This window comes from Thermobia domestica, chromosome 5 (assembly GCF_964235325.1).
Source record: "Thermobia domestica chromosome 5, izTheDome1.hap1.1, whole genome shotgun sequence".
In the NCBI taxonomy this organism is placed as follows: Eukaryota; Metazoa; Arthropoda; class Insecta; order Zygentoma; family Lepismatidae; genus Thermobia; species Thermobia domestica.
In genome coordinates, this window is record NC_137458.1 from 183473778 (window position 1) to 183496427 (window position 22650).

Consider the following 22650-nt stretch of genomic DNA (forward strand, 5'->3'; position numbering starts at 1 on the left):
CGTTTTGGTTTTCACAATGTCAGTCACATACCATAAATTTCTCCCGATTAAAGGATATGTTCGATGTGTTGTCAGTTATTCGTTTCTTTCCCCATTCATTTGAAACCTTGCTCAGAGTGCATTCAGGTATGTTTTCACACGCGTTTGTTATGCATTTATTTAGGTGGTTAATATCCCGAAATTTCACTGAATACACAATGGACCTGAGATGTCCCCGAAGATAAAAATCTAGGTAAGTAAAGTCAGAAAAACGTGGTAGCTACGCCAAGGCACTACGTCTACCAACCCACGAGTTGGGAAACAGTACGTATACACGATTCCAAAAGTGCATTACCACCTGCAATTCTCCTTTTCCTGCAACAGCAGGCAAATCAAAAAGCTCCGCGGTTGGGTTGGTTGCAAATTCGAAAGGCGTTGGACTAAACCTCAATTTTCTCACAAATATATCAGTGTGGCAAACTGCAAATAAGAGAATAAAACAAATTGTTAAGAATGACAATTTTATTATTGTGACGGAGTTGGATGACATCAAAAGTTACAAAATGACATACTTAAGCAGTTCAATAAAGATGAATGGTAAGAAACAGATATAAGAAGAAAGCATTTCTCTCTTTCCCTCATCAAACCCAAAAAAACTCATAAAAAGAAAAAGTTATATAATATAAAGGTTTCATATAAAAGCCTAACAGCACAAAAACAAATAGCTAAACGAAACGAAAAAGAGACAAACACAGAATAGGGGACACCAGTGCAGTACCAGACTTGCGTCCCTCCCATGCAAGATAAAGAAATGGGATCCTAGTTGTAAACCCCATTGGAATAATAATAATAATAATAATAATAATAATAATAATAATAATAATAATAAGGGTCCCTTAGGGTTCCCTTATACCTCGCCACCCCCCGAATATCGACATCGAAAATTTAGAATGATATATTCATGTCCATATATTCGCGATATCAAATGTTGATATATAATATAGATATCGACGATAGCGATGCATCGACATATCACAGGCCCAGGTCCGAGAAGTGATGCTTGAAATATATTGCTTTCAACAATCAAATTCTAAATAAGTTCTCCATTTCCGTATTCAATGTTGAGGGGGAAGGGTGTGAACCCGAATAGAAATTTTAAGAAAAACAAATGTTGTTAAGATAAAAGTAGGTTTTCCGTCTCCCCTTGAATACAAAAATTAACTGAAAACTATTACTGTAATTTACCTTTTACTTCTGTTTGTGATTGTTATCACAAATCAGCAAAAGTACAAATACTTTACATAGTATTTGTATACCAATACACACTATAACTTTTCTCAACCAAGCAAACCGGAAGATGAATTTCCTGTGATATTAAAGTGGAATGTTCTACAAAATAGTCATAATTCATTGGACATATTTCTATCAGTACTTTGGTACGGACTAAGAGCTACAAGACTACCAGAACTAGACATTCGAGATTTCATTCCTTTCTTTCTCTCAGACTAAAAGACTTCTGCATTTTCCTGAGATTTTCATTTTCTTAATATAAGTCCCCTATCCTAGGCTAATTCTAGCTACCGCGGTTTCGAGGTAATCGGTAAACGAAAAAGTAAAGTTTGTCGACTCTCAACTCTCGAAAGTTTGTGAGAAGATATTTCATAGTTCATGTTATTTCTTCGTTACAAAAACAATTCTAGTTGACGCTATTCATGGTAAATAACTTATAAACATTTACAATTATTGAAAAATGAATAATTATTTTTAAACATAAAAAGTCGTTACACTTCAGTAGAATGCAGTAGTAGATGGAAGTGAATGAAAATATTGTTTATTTGTTGAGATGAGCAAACTGAATGTGAATAATAAGTGTTTCATATTCTCCTGTCCAGAGGCGGATCTACGATGGATTTCTGAGGGCTCGGTGGTTGATAATACTCCTACTTAGAGCTACTTTCAAGAGCTTCAAACTCTGGAATGGGTTTTATTTATATATAAAATAAGAAAGATTCCCTTTCTGGGGGACAATTGCCATGATCGCATCCTGAATCCACCCCTGCTCTTGTGTAGCAGAGTTTGAAGACATTTAGTTAATGTGTATGCTTCTGATCATGCCGATTCGGGATGGCCACATCTGGACAATTTTTTATTCCGATATCGGATAGAAACTTATCCGGATTTGCCATATCCGGTTGACGGGTAACAAAACGGATGACGGATAACGGATTATATCCGGCTGACGGATAATATCCGGATAACGGATGATCTCCGGATGAAGGATAACGGATAATATCAGATAATGGATTTATCCGGATAATTTATAAAATTAAGATAACGGATAATATCTGGATAATAGATTCGGATAACTCATTACATCCGGATGACGAATAAAGGATAATATCCGGATAAAGTATAAGGTTTTAAAAAGACATAATAGGAAAGGGAAGTATCAGTCCTTTCTGCTCATGGAGTTATAAAAGACGATCATCGGACACTGGTCTTTATCATAGAAAGAAATAGCTTCTTAAAATGTTTCCTAGTAACTTCCAATTTTCTTGTTCTTGTTGTGGCGTGCGGTGGCTCAGTGGTAGAGCGCTTCCTCTCGTGCGTGGGGTTCTTATTTTTTTGAACCGCAGCCAAGTAAATTTGTAGTGGACAAGATCGTATCCGTGGTTTTTCTCAGGGTACTCTCGTTTGTTCCCAATTTTCATTCCACCAGTTCCTCTATTATCAGTAATTTACCTTAATCATTGGGCGCGGTGGCTCAGTGGTAGACCGCTTCGGCTGGTGGGACAATTTAGTTTGGTGAAGACAAGATCGTGTCTCTGGGTTTTCTCAGGGTACGCCCGCTTCTTCCCACTTTTCACTTCAGCAATTCCTCTTTTATCATTGACTTCATTCAATCATTGGTCACGGTGGCTCAGTGGTAGCACGCTTCCTCTGGTGCGCGGGGTCCCTACTGTTTCGATCCCCTATCTGATAAATTTGTGGTTGACATTATCGTATCTCTGGGTTTTGTCAGGGTACTACCGCTTCCTCCCACATTTCATTCCACCAATTCTATTATCATTGACTTGCTTCAATCATTTGGCGCAGTGGGTCACTGGTAAAGCGCTTGCTCTGATGGGCCAAGATGGTATTCGTGGGTTTCCTGGGGGTACTCCCGCTTCTCAATTTTCATTCCACCAATTTCTCTATTCTCATTGACTTACATTAATCATTGGGCGCGGTGGCTGAGTGGTAGAGCGCTTAGCATGATGTGCCAAGTAACTTTGTAATGAAAAATATCGTATCCGTGGGTTTTGTCAGGGTACGCCCGATTCTTCCCGCTTTTCATTCAACCCATTCCCCTACTATCATTGACCTATTTTAACCATTGGGAGCGATGGCTCAGAGGTAGAACGCTTTCTCTGGTGGGCCAAGTACGTTTGTGGTGGACAAGATCGTATCCGTTGGTTTTGACAGGGTACTCCCGCTTCCTCGCACATTTCATTCCAACAATTCTATTATTATTATTATTGATTTGGTTCAATTATTCGGCGCGGTGGCTCAGTGGCAGGGTGCTTTTCGTGGTTGGCCAAGTAAGTTTGTGGTGGACAAGATCGTATCCGAGGGTTTTCTCAGGGTACTCCCGCTTCTACCCACTTTTCATTCCACCAATTCCTCTATCATTATTGAGTTGCTTCAATCATTTGGCGCAGTGGCTCAGTGGTAGAGCACTTCCTCTGGTGGGCCAAGTAAGTTTGTGATGGACAAGATCGTATTCGTGTGTTTTGTCAGGGTATTCCCGCTTCTTTCCACTTTTCACTCCACCAATTCCTCTTTTATCATTGACTTGTTTCAATCATTGGGCACGGCGGCTCAGTGGTAGAACGCTTGTTCAGGTGCGTGGGTCCTTATTGTTTCTATTCCCTGCCTGATAAATTTGTGGTGGACAATATCATATCTGTGGGTTTTGTCAGAGTACTCCGGCTTCCTCCCACATTTCATTCCACCAATTCTTCTATTATTATGGTCTTCCTTCAATCATTGGACGCAGTGGCTCAGAGGTAAAGCGCTTCCTCTGGTGGGCCAAGTAAGTTTCTGGTGGACAAGATCGAATCCGTGGGTTTTCTCAGGGTTCTCCAGCTTCTTCCCACTTTTCACTCCGCCAATTCCTTTTCTCATTGACTTGATTCATTCATTGTACACGGTGGCTCAGCGGTAGAGCGCTCTCTCTTGTGCGTGGGGTCTTTATTGTTTCGATCCCCGGCCAAGTACGTTTGTGGTGGATAAGATCGTATCCGTGGGTTTTCTCCGGGTACACCGTATAATAATAATAATAATAATAATAATAATAATAATAATAATAATAATAATAAAGCATATGAATAATAAATATTTTTTTCGCCCTTCTTTAAAATTTATGTGGGGTTCTCTGAATCTGAATATGTTTTCTAGTGTATAATGCAAAAAGGCTTCAAACAGCAATCTGGCAAAAAGTATTTGTGTAAAAAACAAAGGTCTCATCAGTTGTTCTACAAAGTACTAAAACACTGACCTTGTTTCTGTTTGCCTTTAAACACAATGTTACGATTTACAAGGCACAGACAAAAGTAGAAAGCAATGTGATATTTCGTATAAGGGCAACTTCGTTGCTAAACTGAAGACTATCACTCTGTTAATATATTGCATACCTATCAAAAAGTCACACTCACAGATTCTTTCCAAATGTTTTGTATAACAGGTTAATCAAACTACGTAAGGGATGAGACACTGAAAGACTGATAAGTGTTGTAGCTCAGAGCCGTACCTAAAAATTTCGTTGCCCGGGGCGAAGTAGAGTTCGGCGTCCCCCGACACTCACATTACCAAGCTTTGACTTTTCCTTTCTGTGCTTTTATTTTTAACATACGTATATGATAAACACCTTTTTGTTATGCTACGCTGATTTTGTTTACTAAGCCGCTTGAACAGACCATTGCAACAGCCAAAAGCGATCGTTATGTATTCTTTAACAAATAAGAGCCACTCTGAAGAGGCTTATTTTAGATCTGCTAAACTTCACAAAACTACCTTGTATACAAATCCATTTGGAGAATAATTATGAAAAAAGCATGGAGGAAAAAAGTCTATTCTCCTACGTCAGGAGGACCATGTTACACATGAGTTGGACGCGAGTGGTAGCGTTCGAAAGGTCCGGGTCCCCTGAGTGAAGTAGTAATGTCAGAAATCAGACCCAGGCTACGAGGCTCAAAGAATGGGGTTCTGACGTTATGGGTTCGGGTCCCTTCTATTCACCTATTAAACATGAAGTTGTTGGACGGCGTTGGAGGCATTTGAAAGGTTTTGATAGGTTGAGCACATTTGTGATGTCAGAAATCGACCGTTAGCCTTGAACCTCAAGAAACTGGGTCCCGAAGTTTTAGACGCGGGTCCATTTTATTCCTCTTTTAAACATGGGGTTGTTGGACGCGGATGGTAACATTGGAAAGATCCTAGTCGTTTGAGGATAGTGTAATGTCCGAATTCAGTTCCTGGCCTCAAAGCGCCAGAAATGAGTTCCCGAATTGGCTCAATCTCAATACCTAGTTGCGCAAGACAGAACAACATTTATAGGTGTATGGATGGTTTTATCTCGCGTAATAAAACACTGAAATTGAACCACAGCAAAGATTTACATCACGACCCAAATGGTTGGAACCGAATCTGATTTCTGACATCACCGTAATGCTCAATGGACCAAGACCTCTCCAATGATTAAAGCAAGTCAATGATGATAGAAGAATTGGTTGAATGAAATGTGGGAGTAATCGGAAGTACCCTGACCAAATCCACTAATACGATTTTGTACACCACAATCTTACCTGACCCACCAGAGGAAACGCTTTACCACTGAGCCACCAAGCGCAGTGACTAAGGTAGGTCAATGATAATAGAGCAATTGGTGGAATGAAAAGTGGAAAGTTTCGGGAGTACCTTCACAAAACCCACGGATACGATTTTGTTTAGAAACTTACTTGGCACACCAGACGAAGCGCTCTAGCACTGAGCCACCGCGTCCAATGATTAAAGGAAGTTAATGATAACAGAAGAATTTGTGGAATGAAATGTGGAAGGAAGCGAGAGTAACCTGACAAACCCCACGGATACTATCTTGTAAACCACAAACTTTCTTGGCCAACCGGAAGAAACGCTCTACCACTGAGGAACCGCGTCCAATGATTAAAGCAAGTCATTGACAATAGGGGAATTGGTGGAATGAAAAGTGGGAAAAGCGGGAGAACCTTGAGAAAACACAGATAACATTTTGTCCACCACACACTTACACTGCCCGCCAGAGGAATCGCTCTACCACTGAGCCACCGCGCCCAGTGATTAAGGTAGGTCAATGATAATAGAGGAATTGGTAGAATAAAAAGTGAGAAAAGCGGGAGTACTTCTGAGAAAACACACGGATACGATCCTGTCCACCAAACAACTTAATTGGGTGCGGAACGAAACAATAAGGACCCCACGCAGAAGAGGAAGCGCTTTATCATTGAACCACCGTGCCCAGTGAATAAATTAAGGCAGTGATAATAGAGGGAGTGGTGGAATGAAAAGCGGAAGAAGCGGGAGTACCCTGAGAAAACCCACGGGTACGATCCTGTCCCAACACAACTTGGCTGGGTTCGAAAAAATAAGGACCCCACGCACGAGAGGAAGCGCTCTACCACTGAGCCACCGCGCCCAATGATTAAAGCAAGTCAATGATAATAGAAGAATTGATGGAAACACTTATTATCCACATTCAGTTTGCACATCTCAACAAATAAACAATATTTTCATTCACTTCCATCTACTACTGCATTCTACTGAACTGTAACGACTTTTTTATGTTTAAAGATAATTATTCATTTTCAATAATTGTGAGTGTTTATAAGTTCAGTAATTTACCATGAATAGAGTCAACTAGAAGTGTTTTCGTAAGGAAGAAATAACAATATGAACTGTGAAATATCTTCTCACGAACTGTCGAGAGTTGAGAGTCGACAAACTTGACTCTTTCGTTTACAGATTACCTCGAAACCGCGGTAGCTAGAATTAGCCCAGGATAGGGGACTTATATTAAGAAAATGAAAATCTCAGGAAAACGCAGAAGTCTTTTAGTCTGAGAGAAAAAAAGGAATGAAATCTCGAATGTCTAGTTCTGGAAGTCTTGTAGCTCTTTGTCCGTACCAAAGTACTGATAGAAATATGTCCAATGAATTATGACTATTTTGTAGAACATTCCACTTTAATATCAGGAAATTCATCTTCCGGTTTGCTTGGTTGAGAAAAGTTATAGTGTGTATTGGTATACAAATACTATGTAAAGTATTTGTACTTTTGCTGATTTGTGATAACAATCACAAACAGAAGTAAAAGGTAAATTACAGTAATAGTTTTCAGTTAATTTTTGTATTCAAGGGGAGACGGAAAACCTACTTTTATCTTAACATTTTTTTTCTTAAAATTTCCATTCAGGTTCACACCCTTCCCCTTAACATTGAATACGGAAATGGAGAACTTATTTAGAATTTGATTGTTGATTCCAGTATATTTCAAGCATCACTTCTCGGACCTGGGCCTGTGATATGTCGATACATCGCTATCGTCGATATCTATATTATCATATATCAACATTCGATATCGCGAATATATGGACATGATTATATCATTCTAAATTTTCGATATCGATATTTGGGGGGCGGCGAGGTATAAGGGACCCTTAGACTTGCGATGGATGAAGATATTAAACTTACCTTTTACAATATTGTTTTCTAATCATAATATCTTTATTACCACAAATTGCAATGTAAATACATCAACTTGCAAATTTGCAATATTATATGGTATAATTTCTTAGGCGCCAGAACTTTTGTTAACTGAAAAAAGAAAAAGAAAATCACGTGCAAAAGCAAGTGCTTCGAACTTTGAACTAGAATTTACCACAAGAAAGTTTTTCTTTCTCCCTCTTAGAGATTTCCACCCCTTTTGGCCTTTGGGACCGCTTATTGACAAAACGTGCACACACTTTCGCTATATGCATTTATGCTCTTAGGGAAAGTCAGAGATTTTGAAAAGGAAACAACTTTTTAATAAATAATAATAATAATAATAATAATAATAATAATAATAATAATAATAATAATAATAATAATAATAATAATAATAATATATATATTATTATTATTATTATTATTATTATTATTATTATTATTATTATTATTATAACAATGGGGTTTACAACTAGGGTCCCATTTCTTTATCTTGCATGGGAGGGACGCAAGTCTGGTACTCCACTGGTGTCCCCTATTCTGTGTTTGTCTCTTTCGTTTCGTTTAGCTATTTGTTTTTGTGCTGTTAGGCTTTTATATGAAACCTTTATATTATATCTTTTTCTTTTTATGAATTTTTTTGGGTGGGGAGGGGGGAAAGAGAGAAATGCTTTCTTCATATATATGTTTCTTACCATTCATCTTGTTTGAACTGCTTAAGTAAATCATTTTGTAACTTTTGATGTCATCCAACTGCGTCACAATAATAAAATTGTCATTCTTAATTTTGTTTATTCTCTTATTTGCAGTTTGCCACACTGAGATATTTGTGACAAAATTGAGTTTTAGTCTAACGCCTTTCGAATTTGCAACCAACCCAACCCCGAGCTTTTTGGGTTGCCTGCTATTGCAGGAAAAGGAGAATCGCAGGTGGTAATGCACTTTTGGAGTCGTGTATACATTCAAATATTCACGAACACAACTTCCATAATGCAGAGGTACCATCGTGTTAGTAAATGACAGAGTGTTCCATATTCAGATAAGAGAGAGATGACCCAATATCTTCTTCCAATATTCGACAGTACTCGGTTGCTGTTAAGCTACCATTGATACACCAAGGACCCACATCACGGGTCTCCTTTGCAGACACCATGTCACGCCACACTACACCATCACTTTTCCAGGAATTCCAGCAGATGTTTCACATCATTGATGGTTGTTGTCCGTCCAGTAGCGAAAATTTTGTTTGTTCACCTCACCAGAAATGTAAAAGCTGGCCTCATCTGTAAGATCGTAGGCGAAACGGGGATTTTGGCGCATTAGATCTGTTGCTTATTCCGTGCATTCCGAACACTGATCGGGTCACCCTCTAACAGGTGCTGATGCACCATAACCTTTACAGGACGGCCAAGGATTAAAAAAAAAAAAATCTTAGACCTTCAGGTTAGCACCCTAGTAGCAACGCTAATTGTCCCAGCAACATGAACGATACCTCGTTCGAAAGCTTGTGGAGCACAGATTCCAACAAGGTAACTTTTGTACTCCCATGTTGCAAACCCGTAGCAGAAGACGAAGAAAATAAAAAAATACACACAGAAAAAACATGTTTTTGAATTTCTTGGGACTCTGGCAAGACTGTTATGTGTCGTACCGAGGAAAAAAAATTGACATGTAGGCCAGAATTGGGTGCAAACATACAAAGAAATGAACGGTCTACGTTTAACACCAAGAGAGAAAAAAATGGGATCGTCGTACCTACAAGTCACCCTGTATATTTTTTGCTATTGGACTGTGGTCTAGCCTACGCCCCTAATTGTCCCAGGGGCATGAACTTCACCTTGTTGGAAAGTGTATGGAACACAGATTTCAACAACGTAACTTTTATGCTTCCGCCGCAGCAAGCCCGTAGAAGGCGAAGGAGAAAATCAAAAATGAAGAAAAAACATGTTTTGACTTTCTTGGGACACTGGCAACACTGTTATGAGTCGTACATTTGGAACAGGGGGCGCAAAAGTTACTTCGTTGGAATCGTTGTTCCATAAGTTTTCCAACGAGGTATTCTTCATGTTCCTGGGGTAATTAGGGGTGTCGCTAGGGCTGGCAACATGAGACTAAACCACAGTCCCTACTTAAGATTATACAGGGTCATTACAGTACGTACGAGGTTCCGAATTTTTATCTGCCTTGCTATAAACCTAGCACGTGAAACGCATCAAATCAGTGTAGGCAGTAGCAAAAGGTGCACTCTTCTGTGAGAAAAGATGAAAGACTATTGTCCCTTTCTCCCTTTATACATGAGCATATAGTCTTGTACAACAAGGTTACGGCTGCCTCTATTCGCAGAACTAGTGGGAAGTAAATGACACAAGTCACTTGATGTAGTTATTTATAACAGTATCTTTACTTAAATACCTTGACAGTGTGTCTAATCCAATTTTATGTATGGCCAAACGGCAAAGCAGAATGAAAAAAAAAAAAAATCAGTTTATATTAGACCCCAATCCCAATTGAGATGTTTTCATATCACCTTGTCTTGGTATAACTAAACATGGTATATTTTCCAGTATTTTCATCTTAAATCGAACCTATGGTACGCGATACTACTATAAGCACTTCGGTTTGATATTCTTATGTATCAACTATGTTATTGAGAATCGAGAGTACCTATCAATTTCTGTTAACAGATACTTGTTTAAAAGTAACTTGATAATGATAGCAACCAGGCTTTGTGTGAAATCTTGACTAAATGCAGAAAACTCAATGTAAATATATATCTATATATATATATATATATATATATATATATATATATATATATATATATATATAATTAAAAAAAAAACATTACATATTCCGAAAACTGCATTTCAACCTTTCAGTTAAGGCACTAAGCACAAAACGAGGTTGCACCACAGATTTGAAAACGTTGTGAAGTTTCTTCTCTAAACCGTTCCTTTTCTTCTTTCCTTTTTGTTGTATATATTTAAAACTAATTTCTCAAAACTATTATGCAAGACAACAGACAGATGATCAAGAAGTTTATACTTCTGAAAATAGCTGAATGAGTCGCTGTAGAAGAGCTTACAGATATGAAAACGATAAGAAAGGAAGTCGGCCAGGACTCATAGTACACGCATTATGTCTACATTTACAGATGGAATTAAGAAAAACTTTTGTCAAAATGATCGAATGTGGGGTTGAATCCCGTACTTCCCGATAGAAGCGCAAAAGCTAACCACCCAATCATGTTTGTTGTGTAGTTGTGCTTAACTTAAATGAATTCTCTCTCTCTATGCCCTATGGAATCCGAAGATTCAATGTCGCGTAAACAAAAGCTCTCCATTGACTTCTGTCCTTACCAAATTCGATCCAGTTTCTACTCTGTATTCCTATTTCTACGAGATTCATCTTAATATTGTCCTTCCATCTGCCCATAGGTCTTCCTAATGGACGTTTTCCGATGGGATTTCCAGTTAAAACTTTGAAAGCGTTCCTACCTCCTTCCATTCTGGCTACATGACCTGCCCACCTGAGCCTCCTAGACTTGATGACCCTAACGATGTTTGGTAAACCGTTTAAACTATGCAGTTCTTCGTTATGAAGTCTACGCCATTCCCCATTCTAGTTCCTCTTGGGTCCAAATATTCGTCTCAGGATTTTATTCTCAAATACTTTCAGTCTGCGTTCTTCCCTCAGCGTAAACGGCCATATTTCACAATCATAAAGCACAAGAGGCATGATTATTGTTGTATATATTTTAAGCTTTAAAGCCCTTGACAGAATTCGCAACGACTAAATATTCTGAACTGAATAATAACACAAATTTCCTGATTTCAGTCAACATTTAATTTCTTCGTGAATATGATTTTGGTCTGATAATATCGATCCTAGATATTTGAAGGTATCCACTTTGTCGAAAATATTGGTATTTTGACGCATCCTTAATTTACCGTATTACGATCCCGGTGAACTTCCATGTATTTAGTTTGTGTGCTTTTACTTCTAAACTAATGTCGCTGCAAGCGTTTAATAAGACCTCTGCATTTCTTTCTATTGTTCTCCCATCATCTCCTGTTAGATTTACATCATCAGTATACATCATAACTTGGTGAATACCTTGCAGCTCTAGGCCGTGGTTGCTATCTTTGATTTTCCTTATAGCGTACTCCGGAACAAAGCTGAACAATAATGGCGATAACGCATCTCCTTGTTTCAGGCCATTCTCGACGTAGAAGCTTGCATTTTTCTACTCGGTCTTTATTCTGGGATTCATTTAAACACGTTTTAATTAATCAAACTAGCATTTTCGGTATTCCAAATTCTGTAAGAATGTTATATGTTTGCCTCCTAACAGAGCCGTAAGCCTTTCTAAAATCAAACAGTTGATGTACTGGGTAATATATTCCCATTTCTTTTTGAGTGTTTGTCGAATGGTAAATATCTGGTCGATAGTTGATCGATTTTGCCTAAACCCACACTGATAATCTCCAATAATTTCGTTTGTGTATGGGATCAATCTTGTTAATAGAATGTTTGGGAGGAGTTTACAGGATATTGACAGAAGAGAAATGCCTCGATAATTATTACAATCAGTTTTGTCGCTTTTCTTGTGAATTCGAACAGTGATTGATTCTTTCCACTCTTCTTAAATGTATTCCATAGTTTTTCTATTTTGTAAAAAAGAAACAAAGAACTTTCGTAATGATATGGTGAATTCCTCTTGTTAAAAATTCAGAAACCTTCAGAAATGGGTAAGCCGTGATGGTAGTTATATATTCTAGAGCCTAGGAAACCACACACTCAGATGAACAGTCTATTACGCATATGATTCATGAACAGAAAATTCGGTAGTTCCCCGATTCTGAACAAGCTTAAGGAACAGTCAGTGCATTACAGAACTCGGAACTTGACCGATTTTGCGGATCCGAAGCACCTGATAGATAGTAACAGATTATTACGTATGTGATCAAGGAATGAAAAATTTGTTTGAAATATTAATACAATGTATATGAAAATTAAACCTTAGTTGAAAAATTTCAAGCATGTACAGAACCACCGAAACGAAGTTCTTGGTGTGCAGCCTTTAAGACTATCATATAAATGTATTTCTCTCTTGTTTTACTTTATTTTGTTTCAGACGGAGTGTGTGTGTTATTTTGAAGTAAAAATACTATATACAATTTTGCTTGTTATTTGTGTATGATTTTTTTTAAACTTACTTTTGTATACAAGAGGTTAAAAAATTATTATACATTGGTTAATTCTTTGGATTCATAACGCAAATATGTTAAGAATTGTTTGAAAAATCTTTTCGAAATTCATGATTTATTTTAGAGGTTCACATTATTATCTACATCAACCACTAATTAAATGAGGTTTTGTGTTGTAGAGAAGCAAAGCGAAGTCTGCTTTATCAATTTAAAGCAAAATTTTGAAAAAAAGTCCAACATTTTCCAAGCAATAAAGCGAAGCAGAAAAAAGGTTTGTTTTTTTTCCCAAAGAAGCCGTTTTTTTTTTTTTCGAGCCCTTGCATCTCTAGAAGTTCTGAAAACAAAATATTAACCTCGAGGTTTTGAAGAGAGTAATATGGTTTGATAAGTTATCTTTATTCGGGTTTCAAACAAGAGGCGGACGTCCAAACAGTCCTCTTATCAGACTGCCTAACTCCTTACGATAAACATTATTTCGTTGTTGGAGTTCATCGCCTTTAGATGTTATTTACACCGACCATCAACATCGTCAGCTAACATCGTATTTTTAACTAGGAAACAACTAATTACTTACTGTTTACATAACTACAAGTAAGTCCTTGTATTTGTAAATATGTAATAAATATTGGTAGCACTTCCCATTACCTTTTTTTCCCGTACGTCACATTACTAAAGTCTCACACGCGTTAGCTGAAATTCAGTTTTGTTTAGATCAGATGCTTTCTCAATAAGTTATTTTTACTGCGCCCTCATTGTCATGCATTAACATCGAATCACCGCTCGCTCCGATCATCTATCTCAAACGTTGACACAAAAAGGAAGTATTACTGTTGAGTAGTACGTACTTTGACTCTCGGAAGTCGCTCTCTTCCTGCTTTTGGTCTATGTCATCTTAACTACGTTAGTAGCCTAGTAGGAAGTATAGCTGCTTTATGTTGTATCATCGATATGAGGACATGCACTTTGGATGTGTCAATTTAAGAATTAACCATGTGCATGTGATCACATAAGTGTCATCACTTTCGTTTCCTTCATGACGCAAGAGGGACTGTCGAAACAAATACACTTAAGAAAGTTTGATCGTGGTCTTTTGATCTCACCCACGACGAAGAACACATCGACGTCATCGTGCCTTCGATCCGGCATGCGATGCCTTGGTCGATTGTCGAACAAGTACTATCATGGAGACCTTCAAGACGCCTCAACCTATCATCAACAAAGAGTAAGAGGGAGAAGATTGCATCTACTTCGTATTAGGGTGAGACTGTTCCAAATTAGTTGCTAATCCTTGCTCTACCATCTATTCCTTTAACGTCCTTATAGCTACCATTCAATATCTTCAGAATCATCGGTTTTATTTCAAATAAATTTGGTGTTGTTATTCCGCACCTCATCACGTGCCTCTCATTATTATCCCGACAGGCAAGTCGTATTGTCTCAATTGACTTACGGCCGCTGCTAAAACGAACCAGACGCCCACAGTTGCCAGAAGAGATGAAATCAGCTTCCCAGAGCTGGGTATGAGAAGGTAGTCAATTTGACGAAGTACAGTGTTCTGATTCTATACTTGTGACAACATATCAAGTAGTTAGAACACGGTAGAATACTTTGGAGAATGTTTCGGCCCGTACTGAATTCGTACTGGAAGTGTAAGAAGGCTAACAGTACACAGTGGAATGAAATAAATAGGATAATGACACGATCACTAACACGTAAGTTTTCACATTCAACTTCATTAAACTTTTTCTTAAGAATATTAGAATTTATTTATTTATATTATTACATTTTAACATTGCACATTATTATTATCTGCAAATGGAAACAATATTACCAGATATTCAGTGTACCAGAAAACTACAAATTGTCCAAGGAAGTTCAAAAATCTAGCGGTATTATTCAACTTTTATTACCACCGAATACGAAAAAGAGCATATCCATCCAATGCATTGACTCCCTACTTTCTTCACCGGTAAAGTAGAGAGTCGATATGGGTATGTAGAAAACCGGCAGGCGGGGCAATCCAAATAAAATCGACCAATTTCCAGGCCAAAAGTTGCTAGCAAAACTTATCTATTTTTAATTTTTTTTACCTAAGATTGTACCACATTCAGGGAGTTGAAAACGGGTATTCACTTAATTTTTAGCTGTGCAGGTTTGTCTATGGCAGCCATTTTGTATAGACGCCTGAGCGTATTTTGCACTTTTCAGAGGATACCGTTAAACGCTGTAACTTTCGAGGTTTTGAAGATAATGAATTCAAACCAAAACCATATGAAAGATAATAGAATGGACAACATTCTATGTCCTGTGCACATTGAGACGTACTTTAGAACGTCGAAAAGAGCTTTGAACATTGAGGTTGGAAACCTAGTAATGGCCATTTTGCAATGTACATTTTGAAACGAAATAAATAAGACCTTCAATTCTTTGTCTACATAGAGTGCAGATAGTATACAACGTCCCAAACAAGTTTGAGATCTAGAAACCGTATACTTGATTTTTTGGGCATTTTCAAACTTTGCGAACTTTCGAAAATCGTGTATCTTCATCAAATATCTCAGAGAGGACAGAAGTGAAAAATCCCAAAATTGCACAAAATAAATTGTGCAGCACTAAGTGACTAAAATTGCATCACTAAGACTTGAGTAGTTTCTAAGGTATAACTTCTTGCATTGATGTGAAACTTATGGTTTTAAAAGCTAAACAGATTTGCAGGTTTTGTGTTGATACTATCTTAGGCATACAATTTATCTGTTTCATCATAAGAAGTGCAGTCAAACCAAGAAATTCGAGATTTGCTACTTGAAAAAGCATTATTAATACCAAGTGATATCAGATTTGTACCCCTGACGAAAACACAAATGAGATGTTATGAATACTCACAATCAGATGAATTTACTGATTGTAGTACTTCAGTACTTCCAGAACACAGCATGCTGTCATTTTCACCTAATGATACCGTAGCCTGTATTTATGACAGAAATCGTGGATTTGGGGAATTGAAGACATCAGTCAGGAAAATAACGATCTTCTTGAGCACTTGTTACATCCCACTGGCCCAAGAACCTCTTTTAAACTATGTACAAGTGACAAAGTGTGGGTGCCAATCACTAAGGTTCGCCGGAAACTCATACCCACAGAATTTATGTCTCCTACAGGTTTTACTTTCAATTATCAGTGCCAAACTCTGTACACAAATTACTCAACTATTTACCTCACTGATATCTTAGCAGCGCTATACACAGAAAAGAAATAACAGACAACTTTCGTTTTTTGTACAATATATGATTCATAAATTATGCATACTTTACCCATTTAACACTGCTGTTGTGTTATTTTGACTTTTGCTAGAAACTTTATATTCACTTCAATGGCGCTTCATGATGTTAACAGTGAAGGAAAATATTGTAACTCACAAGGGAACCTTCCGAAAATGATAGTTGCAGTGAAAGATGTGACTTATGCCAATTGAAAGAGCTGTAACAGAGATGTTCATTCCCCAAAAATTAGCTGCCCATAGCAATAGGTTCATGAAATATAAGGGGTGGAAGTTCGGGAAGCAGCAAGGTTGGACGAGGGGGGAAAAGTACAAATTCCGCAAAAAAGGGGGACATGGCAAAATACAATGCTGACAAGTGATGTATAGAAAGAGACTTGCCACAATAGGGAACAAATGAAGGCCACCAATGGGGTTAACAGTGTTGCCAACTGCAATAAAAAGTACATGTTTTGCAAAAAGCACTATATGAAGTGAGTGCAATATTCAGTGTCAATCTTCTCATGAAGAACATAAGATATGACGTGTATAATCAGTGGTACAATCTAACAAAAGCGAATAGAAAAAACAGAAGTACGAAAAATACGGAAAAGACGAAGTTGGCCATAATGCGCCACATTTGATCACGAGCTGTGCATATTAGAATAAACAAAACAAAAAAGCACCAACTATGCAGGAAACCGATGTACCTAGAGTCGAAAAGAAAAACGAGTTCCAAAGTTGGCAACACTGGCCATGAAAATCCAGACAAGTCTAATATAGTTAGGCCACTCGCTTCACAAAAGGAAAATTCCGGCAACAGCCATTATCCTTCGCATCATTTGTACATGCTCGTCCACATTGTACGTGCAATTGTTCGATGACACAATGATCCAAACAGAACATACATTGGCAGTGAGCACAGCGGAATACTGCCAATCCGTCTCACATGGTACAATGATCGCCTGTGAATGTCTCGAAACAGTACTCTAGAGGTGTCGGAACCTTTGGTGGTCTTTCTACCACATATCCACACCTGTAGAAAGCAAACATAATCAAAGGCTTGATCTGCTTGTGTTGCTGTCTGCTGTACTATCACCGCCTATATGATATATCCAGAGTATCCCACCTAACTCTGCGACTAAAATAGTTTCAAAAAAAAAAAAAAAAAAAAATGCGACACATCCAGTTGTGCAGGAATGTACCTATGTCAGCGGGCGACAAACTTCTGTGAGACGCAAGTGCCCTCAAGTCCCTCATCATAGGGTCCCAAGGGCCAACTTCAAAATTTCAAATAGCACCATCGGTCGAGTTATATTTCTTTCGATAAATCCTGGAATATGCAACAACGCATATCAGAAATATTTACTATATGGAATTTCAAAATGGCTGCCAAAAATATCTGCTCGGTGACAAGAACAACGTGCATTTTTGGCGGCCATTTTGAAACCCGTGTTCATAAAGCAAATGTTTCTTATAAGCGGTGTTGTATCTATCCATAGAAATATCATCCGCCCCCTGTTCCCATTTGAAATGTTGTGGGTGACTCCTCGAGCCTTATGATGGGGGCCCTGGGGGGACTTGCTTCTTACAAAGTTATCTTGGCCCTCGACATGAGTACATTCCTGTGCAATTGGATTTGCAACATCTCTTTTCGCAGCGCAGCAATTTGAGATCACAATGTTCGATGCCATGTTAAGACACAACATATATTTGTGGCGGCCATTTTGAAAAACATGCTTCATATAGCAAATGTTTCATATAGATGTTGTTGCACATTACATGATATATTGAGAGAGGTACCACTCGGTCCCTGTTGCCATTTGAAAACTTGAAGTTGGCTCCTGGGGCCCTATGATGGGGATCCTGGGGGGCACTTGCTTCTCACAGACTTTTATCACCCCCTGACATTGGTACATTCCTGCACAACTGGATCCATCACATTTTTGTTCGTTTCGCAAATCTTTCAGGTCACAAAGTTTGGTGGGACGCCCTGTATATTCCCACATACGACCCAACCATGGCATAATGTTCACTACTTCTGTTATCGGTTGTTGGCTAAACCCAATCATTTCATGTTCCCCGACTTGACATTCCTCAATCACTCTAGCATTGATGCATTCCGAGTGATGCCTGTTGCCGGAATTTTCTTTTTGTGAAGCGAGTGGTCTAACTATATTAGACTTGTCTGGATGTTCATGGCCAGTGTTGCCAACTTTGGAACTCGTTTTTCTTTTCGACTGTAGGTACGTCGGTTTCCTGCATATTCGGTGCTTCTTGTTTTGTTCATTCTAATATGCACAGCCCATGATCAAATGTGACGCATTATGGCCACTCCGTCTTTTCCGTATTTTTCGTACTTCTGTTTTTTTCTATTTTCTTTTGTTAGACTGTACCACTGATTATGCACGCCATATCTTATGTTCTACATGACAGGTTGACACTGAATATTGCACTCACTTCATATAGTGCTCTTTGCAAAACATGTACTTTTCATTGCAGTTGGCAACACTGTTAACCCCACTGGTGGCCTTCATTTGTTCCCTATTGTGGCAAGTCTCTTTCTATACATCACTTATCAGCATTGAATTTCGCCGTGTCCCCCCTTTTTAGCAGAATTTGCACTTTTCCCCCTTGTCCAACCCTGCTGTTTCCAGAACTTCCACCCCTTATATTTCTTGGGCCTATTGCTATGGGCAGCTAATTTTTTTGGAATGCTCATCTCTGTTACAGCTCTTTCAATTGGCATAGGCCACATCTTTCACTGCAACTATCATTTTCGGAAGGTTCCCTTGTCAGAAACTACTCGAGTCTCAGTGATGCAATTTTATCCACTTGTTACTGCATAACTATAGTCTATTTTGTGAAAATTTAAGATTTTTCACTTCTGCCCTTCCTGAGATATTTAATGATGAAAATACACGATTTTCAGATCTGAAACTTGTTTGGGACGTTGTCTATTATTTAGTCTTTCTGTAGACAAAGAATTGAAGGTGAGTCTCATTTATTTCGTTTCAAAATGTACATTTCAAAATTGCAATTTCTAGGTTTCCAACCTCAATGTTCAGAGCTTCTTTTCTCGACGTTCTGAAGCACGTCTCAATGTGCACAGAACATAGAATATTGCCCATTCCATTATCTTTCATATGGCTTTGGTTTGAACTCATTATCTTTAAAACCTAAAAAGTAACAGCGTTTAAGGGAATGAACTAAAAAGTTCAAAATACGCTCAGGCGTTTATGCAAAATGGCCGCTACGACAAAACCTGCGCAGCTAAAAAATAAATGAATACCCATTCTCAACTCCCTGAATGTGGCACAAACTTAGGTGAAAAAAAATTAATAAAAAACTAAATTTTGTCAGCAACCATCATTGGTCCATTTCATTTGGATTGCCCCAGGCCCTGTGGGTCACGAATATGTTGGTCTCGATGTCGCAAAGTGAGGCATGTCCCAACAGGAGTCGAAAAACCCATCGACGGTCCCGATAGTTTTGTGCTCACTTCTCGAGTTATTGTTCGCCAATGGAGAGGCTTCCGGTGGAGATCTTTGGCCCTATATCCATCTCCGGACTCTGCTGCGTAATTCTATGCAACACACTTCCCATACAACCTAGAGATCCAGCAGGATCCTCAAAAGACGCAACAAGAACCGGCTCAGAAGTACTGATTGTTTACTTATGTGGGTGTATCTCCGGTGACCGACGGACCCCTCGGGCAATGTGAGGGGGGAGAACGAGCAGACACGCTGGTTTTCGAATATGCAAACCCCAATGTCACACTTGAAGTTGTGCTAGTGCAAGGGCCACTCCTGATTGCTCTCGGCTATTTCGACCCATGCGTTAGCTAAGTTTGGCTTGGTTACAGTTGGAACACATTCTTGGGCTTGGTTGTGATATCTAGTAGGTTCATAGTTTTATTTTATATAGATATATATCAGGGGCGTCATTTAGAGGGGGCAGGGAGGGACATTTGCCCCCCCCCCTTGAGTTTGAGATTTATATAGATTTTATCAATAGAGTAGTAGTAAATGAGCGAATAACGCGAAATTCTACTTATATTAAGAGGTTTAGCCCCCCCCCCAAGCAAAATCTGAAATGACGCTCCTGATATTATATATATATATATATATATATATATATGGACCTTGATCCACAGAGCTATGCCACCCTCTGCCAAGGGCATTGGATATCAATGTAGTGTTCAATTCGCTTCTCGGAGCTCATTATAGCTATGCATCAAGCACAGTAAACATAAGGTAAACTGTGTCTTGTGTTACGCTTTCGTTTGCACTTCTGCTTTGTTTCGTTTGTGGTTTGCCGATTTGTGAAGAGGATTCTAACAACTGTGTAAAGGATTCTCAGTGTGCTTGCCTCTGATACAGTGACTGTTTGTGTTTTGCTAACTATCATTTAAGATAATCGAAATTGTCAACTGTCTGGGTTGCGGAAGGACGGAAAAGACGCGGCAGCAAATTCAGATGCCATTCTATAACTTCAATGGAGGCAACGTACGATCTTGGCTTTCTCAACTGGTGCCGAACGAATGTTGGTGGTCCGCTGCTGCAAGACTTGCCTGCGAACGGCCGCATCTGCCTGAGTTGTTGCAATGCTCTTCGCCGAGAATATCAACACTTCGTGGAAATCGCCGCCAACCAGCCGGTGATGATGTTGACAACGAGGAAGTCAACCCAGCGGTTGGTGATCAGAGGGGCTTGGGACAAAGAAGATAGGTGTTCCCCACTTCGGTTCGGATGCCGATTCGGATGAAGAGGAGTTCATTCCAAACGATCTTGAAGAAGGCGGACAAGACCCGGTCGTGCCCCGCGGAGACCTCAAGTTGATTCGAAAGGGTGCTTGGAGCAAAGCAACTGCACCTTTGGATGTGGTAGAGCCAGTCGTGGTATGACCACTATCCTGGAAGAATGGCCCATGAAGCTATACCGATTTTACACGAAGAAGGGATCGGTATTCTGCTGACATCACGTGGAAGAATCTGACTTGCAGCTGCTGGTGGATGGAGTCACAAGGAGAATAACTGATTTTCAGCTATTTGATATTATCGAATGGGAGCGTCAGTATATTGTTGCTTTGAACAACGGAGATACTAAACATTGTTTTTTTGATCTTGACATTCATTAAGGCATGTAAGGGGTTGTCCACATATTATTACGTAACGCGCCAAAGGAGCAGGGGGTTCGGCTTATGCGTAACAAAGTGTGGGGGCAGGAAGGGGTCTACGTTGTCGTAAAACATGTTTCTCTGCTGTGATTTTTATTTTTATTCTCAGGTTTATATGCAGTCTTTTAAACAAATAATTTTATTCAGTTCTTTTCTTTTTTTATATAAATAAATATTTCTTCTGTTTGAGAAAACTGCGAACATACAGCCGATACAAATTGAATCATGCAAAAGAAATTCGAAGACGCTAATAGACACCAGCATGACTGGTGACGAACAATGCGTGTATTACAATATAATAAAATTCCGTTTTGTGCCTCGCACAAATGATATAAACTTATGTTTAGGAGAGAAAATGCGGAATATTTGGAGTTTTGAGCAATTTCGGAAGACTGATGAAGTAAATTCGGGACGAGTGAAAGGACATCACTCAAGTCACTACTGTTGATGTATCTCACGTCAGACATCATTCCCAGTTGAAGAGCAACCATACAATGTCAGTTTCTAATAGAATTTCTACTCTATTCAGTTATACTCTATTGTTTCTTCTGAAGTAAGGAACTGACTTCGCAAGAAAACAGTACGTAGCTTAATAACGATTTTTCACCGCTCACTTGATACAAACACACCAAAACTCTCAGACAAATGACACGCAAGGCGTAATGTTCATATGTAGGACTAACGCTACCTCGAACTGTCCAAAAAATATATATTACGCCAATGTTCCCGTTCTGGGGGCAGTAATACGTATGCTGATATCTTTATTATTCTATTAGATGAGTAAGCTACTGAATCGCATGAGTCCCGAAAACTCACTTTCCAGTGTTTTGAATAACTCTAAGTAACTACTTAAAATTAGAACTGGTTAGACGTGAAAATTCCAAAGTATTTAACAAAATGAAAATAATTTTGAAAACAGAGAAACGAGAGTAGTGCTACAAAAATGTAAAACACTGTTTTGTATCTCCATTTTTCTATGAAAAATACTTAATCCAATCTAACAATCCACGGGTTAAAAAAAAAAAGGGGGGGGGCAAATATTGGTATCTTTCTGCTAGGGATCATTCGCGCCTAACAGGTTAATCACACGACACCTTCGACAACAGCTGGAATGGGCATTATTGGTCCCCAGAAGATGAGAGAATGTTGCTTCATCACATCCATGGCCTGGTCAGAATCATCAAGCAGCTATTCTGCAAGACAAGTTTACATGAATGACAGGCTGGTGATGGCTTAATTATAATTT

The 22650-nt window shown here is 38.7% G+C and overlaps 1 protein-coding gene across 49 annotated transcripts in view; it reads right to left on the reverse strand.

The window, feature by feature from the left end:
• LOC145686312 (uncharacterized) overlaps window positions 1–22650 on the reverse strand; it is a 955404-nt gene that overhangs the window by 563823 nt on the left and 368931 nt on the right. The window lies entirely within an intron of this gene.